Here is a 7,121-nt window from a genome sequence, read left to right as displayed (position 1 = left end):
TTTGGGAGTTGATTTAATCAACTCTCCTATGCAGTTACTCGGGCAAACCGAAAGTGAAACAGTGTTTTGACCTAAGCACAAATCAATACTCCGCTGACAACATCTAGTTCTAATCGATAAATTATTCGATGTAATGAGTTATTAAGCATTGTTTTTCAAAGAAACTGATCTAAAGATTCCTCGCAAAAAGTCAGATTTTAAATGGTACGGATAATTTAGAAGTCGTACATTTTATGTATTCCTACGCTAGAGTTCAATATAGTCTCGTTCAGTCAGACGCTCGGCTGTCTCCGTAAATCTCCGACAAGCAGAGAGTCTCTCTTGCTTGTCGGAGATTAACGGAAACAGCTGAGTCTGGTTTAACGAGACTATAGTTCAATTTTGCTTTGGTCCATACAGTTTCTCATAACTATTTCGATTATTGATACGTACTTTGATGGAATAATTCTTTGAATATTACACAACATGATTCATATATTTCACGCAATTCCTGTGTGAGAATTCATATTTGAAAAAAAATGTGCGTAATTCAAATACAAATAGTGGACAGCTTGTCATGCAAAATAACATATCGTTGATTTTGTGAGAATTCATATTAAAAAAAATGTGCGTAATTCAAATACATATAAGGAACAGCTTGTCATGCAAAATATCATATCGTTGATTTTATTATAAATAATAATCGATAAAATCAACTCCCGTCAGTACTTCAGTACTTTGATTCTGCAATGTCGCTACCTTCATAACCCAAAGAAACATAAAAAGGTGTACGGGTATTGATCAATGAATCAGAGAGAAAGAAGAGAGAGAGAGAGAGAGAGAGAGAGAGAGAGAGAGAGAGAGAGAGAGAGAGAGAGAGAGAGAGAGAGATTTACCTCGCTTGTGCATTGCGATCGGCCATTTAAAGTTTCTCTTGATCATTGCAATCGGCCATTTAAAGTTTCTCTTGATCATTACAATCGGCCATTTAGAGTTTCTCTTAGCCATTGCGTCATTTGTCACACTCTGTACCTACGGAAGAATACAAACTACAACGTACATGTAGTACTACGTTAAACAAGACTGAAATGTGATTTACTCCATGTGTACCATTTATATTTTCGATTGGGAGGATAAACATTTTTATTATGTAATTTAAAGGGTTTAAAGGGTAATATTTGAGCTTATAAGTGAGATTTTTTCTCTCCATTTTGACTGCTTTATGTCAAAATTTAAAACGATTTATTTCAATCAACTGTATTTCAAGGATAATGTCAAATTGAAGAGGTTTGTTCCTCTGTTTTGCGGTAGCCAATTCTGGAAATTATAAGCATCATTTTTTAAATCTACTTGTAAATTCAAATTATACAAAGCTTAATAAAGTGTTTTGAATAAAATAGTTAAGGGAAAATTACATATTTATAGATTTAAATAATTATGTGACTATATTTTGTGGCAGAGGATTTTTAAAAAGAAAATGAACATTTTTTATATCTCAGTTGTTTTAGAGTACCGTAACTTAAGCTTCCTTATTTTTAGTGTAGACCAAATGTCCAGATAGTTCGTGCATTGGTATATCTTCGAGTTGTCCAAAAATACCTATCGTAACAATTTTTAATATTTTCATCGACATATATTGGCATATTAGAACCATTTTAACAAGAGCTTGGACTTTGGGTTATTGTATCAAACTGCACTGTGACGTAGGCCTGTCTTTCTCATTTCTGGACACTCAGCCATGGCTCTTTGAAATCAACAAGATTTGTCTGGCTTTTGAGCTTAGACGTAGCAATCTATATTCACTAGAAACCATCGTCATATTTAACTTGTTTTGACGCAAGAAAAGATATTACATCAAAAAAAAGATATCACATCCTACTGAAAGTCCAAGGTCTTGTTTGGTTGTAAACTGATATTTCATAAAAGTCAAAAAATTTAATTTTTGTAAAAGTTAATTTCAATTTTATCTATTTCAAATGGTATAGAATTGTATTTGATGGCATGGTTCATTTTGATAAAACAATTACAGGGGGAAAAGCGATTTATGTTCAATTTGCACTTTCAGTGCAGAAAGGTCATATTAAATACTCCGTAGCACTGAAAGAAGCATAAAGACACCAACATTTTATTTAGAATTTTGTTTGATCTATGAGTGAACATTTTTAAAAAATACTTTAGAAAAAACATAAGAAATATTGACATCTTTTCTCCATTTGGAAGTCACACGGAACACCTCGCACAATTTTTCAACGTTATCATCCGGGTACTTTTATGTCTATTGCAATGCAAAATCCAGAGCCGTTTTCAGCAGAGCGAGCCTCGCCAAAATTTGTGTTGCAGGTATAGGGGATTATGGCGAGTGCTCGCACCCCACCTCACCACCCCCTCTCTGTTGAATACGCCTCCGGTATACATTTTTTTTAATTTTTAGCCATACATTTGAAACCTGACCACATGACAAGCTTATTGAGAGGGGAAGTTTCCAAAGAAAAATCGGAATTTTTTTCATACTATTGAATAAACATCGATTGAACCATTACGTATTTATAAATATCGGATAATTAAAAAAAATGTGCTGTATAAATATCTTGGCACAAAGTACAGAAACATTTTGGCCTACAAAAGTTCCATTTCATTATCAAAATGCGGTGGCCACGCATGATAGTGGCAGATTATATTCATTTGAAAAGGTTTGGTTTATCAAGATCCAAGATAAACATAAATGGTTGTTATGGGGACCAATTGCAATGGTCACAGAAGTAAAATATTGAAAAAAACGTACATGTTTTTGAAGACAAATTGCAAGCAAAGAAAATGTACTTTCAGCTACACAACATAAAACAATCAAATACACTTTTCAAACCATCTACATGAAAGTTTTGAAATTTGCCTTTTAATAATTTCATTGTTATGACTTTACATCCACATGTAAGTATGATTCCCTGTATTTCTTACAGAAATTTATCTTATCCATATATAGTTCTGTAGAAACTGATAGGACTGCATGAAATTTAAATCTACACGCCCCGTTTATAGATTGGTTGAAACCTTCAGCAATCTCAGAAAAATCACGGACCACATGAAATAGTTATGACGATGTCAGACTCAAGTTCCCATAGAAGTCGATTTGGCTGTTTACTTGTATTTTAGCTAATGTACTGATGTACATTTACAATAATTTAGTTAATTGTTCTTATACTTTTTTACGATCTATTTATTAAGTTGTTAAAAATAAAATGATTTAAATATAAAGAACAAATTGCTGTTGTTGATTATTAATGCGTGTTATGAAGGTAGGGATCATTGCAGAAAAAATTACATAACCCACTAACGCGGATTATGTATTTTTCTGCAGAGTCGCCACCCTCATACACCGCATGAATCACCAAAGAATACATTTTATTGTTTAAATAAAACCCCTTTTATAGAAATATTTCAAAATGTGAAATCTAATCTATCGATTAAATCGTTGGGCATTTACCCTATCTTATTTGCTCATCTTGTTCAATATTTTTTTCTGTATGTCTTAAAAAATGTCCAAATAATCCACTTAAATTTATCTTGTAATGTAACGGGTTAATTTCTGATCTTATAACGTATCGGTATTACATGTATATAAGGAATAAGGAATCATTCTTTGAGTATTATGAGGTGATAATTTCGGTCGGGGCGTGATCAAATCCAATAAAGCCCGAAGGGCTTTATGATAGATTTGATCACACCCCGACCGAAATTATCATCTCATAATATTCAAAGAATGATTCATTATTACTTATATTTATATAATTTAAAGCAATCGTACCATTATATATTTAAATGATAGATAAGCAAACCCCGCTTGCGCCTCGATTTGGCGTCATTTGTATTATGGGTTATATAGTACAAAATCGATACGTAGTGTTATCACAGGCGAAGACACTGGAAAATGTAAATATATACACATGTAGACTAAAAAAGCATGAAAAAGTTATAATAAAACCTACCTCATCTGTAATAGAATCTGGAACATTTGGAATCATATTTGGTCCTTTAAAAACAACACGATACATATTACATTTACATTAACATTAACTTCATATCTTTTTGTAAGATATAGCGTCATTGTACATGTAGCAACAGTGTGTGCAAACAAATTTTCATTTCGCGCTAACGCGAGTTATTCAGTTTGTTTGTACACATCGTTGCAGTTATTATGAGACTACATCTTTTCACGAAATAACAATTCATGTTCAAATGTTATTACAAATCAATTTGTTATCACATATTATTAATTTGTTATAACGGATTATTCATTTGTTAAAATAAGTTATTTATTTGTTATAACAAATTAGTCATTGGTAATAACAGACTTAGTCTAGTAATTTATTTATAATTATTGATAATCTGTTAAAACAAATTGATAATCTGTTTTAACAAATTGATAATCTGTTTTAACAAATTGATAATCTGTTTTAACATGTTGATAATGTTATAACATATTATCAATTTGTAATAACACATCAATAGTTTGTTAAAACAAATTGCATGATAATTTGTAATAATAAATAAAAAAAAAATACTGCTCCGGCCCTAATACGCTTCCATAGCTTTATCAATGCATTTCAAATGATCAATCAAAAGTTGAGTGTCAGTCGAAGAGTTATAACAAGATGCAGAGCTCACAATTCTTGGCTATGTAACAAGGCTCGTGCCATGTTATTGTTTTCATCGCTTTCTTGATTAATATGCTATTTCTTTTTCAAGCTTGATTTTCTATCTACTATTTTTTTCTTATAAACAAAACCCCACTCCCTACTGTTAATAACATTACTTTTAGGTCTAAACCTGGAATTTTTAACATGTAAATAAAAACATGACCTCGTGCAGCCTTGTTTACATAAGAAAGAACTGTGGGGTCTGTGTCTCGCTTATAACTCGACGACTGACACCCAAATTTTGGCTGACTGTAAGAAATAATTAAGGTACTTATGTATTGTAAAAATTAAAAACGGAAATATGAATTTCAACCAAAATCCTGACCATGTCCCTTTAAATGACGTCACGTTCAGGTATCAAATTGATGAATCAGAGAGAGAGAGAGAGAGAGAGAGAGAGAGAGATTTACCTCGCTTGTGCAATGCCATCGGCCATTTAGAGTTTCTCTTAGCCATTGCGTCACTTGTCACACTCTGTACACACAACAGTACAACCAGAAATCCGATCAACTGCATCTGAAATGACACCATTTTCTGGCTTACCGGTGTCATTTTGGTAGTTAACTGATATATATATATATATATATATATATATATATATATATATATATATATATATATATATATATATATATATATATATAAAATTAAAAGCTGATACGCATTGTTTTCCTTTTATCTCCGACTACAACTAGTTGTCGATTTCTGTTGCTCTTCTCATCACTACACCCCCCCCCCCCCTTATATGAGGCCGATATAGTACTATTCATGTTCACCGCATATAGGTATTTTATTCACCCGAACACGTTACATTGGACGAAACAACTTGTAGAAACGCGTTTTGAACAAAAATAATATAACAACCACTGCACAGGCAAGGCATATCAAATGACGAAACAAGACAGACTGATATTCAATAACACATATAAAAATAATCCTCGATAATTGTAGACTGTTTTCCTGTGTTTGTTATAACATCGCACATGCGCAAACCACACATTGTGGCAGCTCGAGCAATGTCTATGATCGCAGAAATTTTAAAAACGGAACGTTTTTGCAGAAACCGATGGAATTGATGTTACGTTGTTACTTTCTTGGATTTACTATCATTTATCTACTGTGTTGGATGTAGTGCCGCCGGGATTTCAGAAAGATGCAGACGTTATGCACTCTGTATGAACGACACACGTGTTCGATGTGCATGCAAAGTATGGCAGCACTATCTGTGCAAATTGGTACGGAAACCTGGAAAATTCTTTCAAAGAATAATCTTTTGTGTTTTATTGATTGAAGTTGCCTTTATTCTCTATTATACAATTATTTAATGCTGTCAATAGAACCGAATATTTTTCCGAAGGTGCAGGGAACAGCTAAGTATGATCTATTGCCCTCGGGCAATAGATCATACTACATACTTAGCTGTTCCCTGCATCAAGGGAAAACATTCGGGTCTATTGACTGCATGCTCAAGCATTAAATAATTATACCGATATGTGATTCCCATAATTAACCCATATGTATAATTCCCGTAATTAACCAATGTGTATATACTGGTATATACCGATAAGTGGTTTCTGTAATTAACCGATATGTATATAAAGATATGTGATTTTTCATAGACGTATTTCTTATGCATGAATTGCCAATGGTTTGATACATCGCGAAGAAACAACTTTGTTATACAGACACCGGATGACAAACCCATACAATATTAAGTAGATACCGACACCAAGAACAGACTAGCTCAAGAATACGTTAAATATTCACATAAAAATTTGTGGGTCATTATAATCCACCATAACAAAATGCTTTTAAATATTCATGCACATACCACAGGTCTTTAAGTCGCCCCCCCCCCCCCCCCCCTCGTTATTTACTTATTCATAAATAGATGAGGCATATATAACTTTACACATTTGATGGCTTAATTGTTGATAGAAATTAAGAGGCGCTTCAATAACTAAAGGCATTTTCTTATTTGACTACTAGTTTCTATTAGAAGCAGTCAGCGGTCATTCGTTCAAAGTTAATAATTATTATCTGTTGTTTTGAAACTATATACAAACACAGTTCGAAGGAAAATGTATGATTTCTTACCTTTTACTTTGTGGAGAAATATCTTCAATGCCGCTATCCTTCTTTACACTCATCATGAAATTTGATTGCCTTTTATATGTATATTTGTAAATCAATATGTACATCTGTGGTCATAGTATATGTGGTTCATAGCATCGGAAATTGATCACAGTTTTGTGCACAATTACATAATGCACTATCTCAATTTTGTTTTTCACTGCACAGATGGCAAGACCTTGATATAATCTACTGCATGCATGCTTACATTCAAATTGCGCAAAAGACTAAAAAAGAATATACCGCGCGTGTACCATTTATATTTTCGACAGGGAGGTTTGATGTATCTATTCTCAACTATGTATGTACAGTATA

The 7,121-nt window shown here is 32.8% G+C and overlaps 1 long non-coding RNA gene across 1 annotated transcript; it reads right to left on the bottom strand.

Moving 5' to 3' along the window:
* Positions 1–874: 874 nt before the first annotated feature.
* Positions 875–6,910, bottom strand: LOC109617426 (uncharacterized). The gene is made up of 4 exons (XR_010709326.1): positions 6,771–6,910; positions 5,084–5,189; positions 3,963–4,006; positions 875–1,011 (listed from the first exon to the last, which is right to left on the bottom strand). It is a non-coding gene; the product is annotated as an uncharacterized lncRNA (long non-coding RNA).
* Positions 6,911–7,121: the final 211 nt, after the last annotated feature.

This window comes from Magallana gigas, chromosome 9, assembly GCF_963853765.1.
Source record: "Magallana gigas chromosome 9, xbMagGiga1.1, whole genome shotgun sequence".
Taxonomy (NCBI): Eukaryota; Metazoa; Mollusca; class Bivalvia; order Ostreida; family Ostreidae; genus Magallana; species Magallana gigas.
This window is presented reverse-complemented; position numbering and strand designations above follow the sequence as displayed.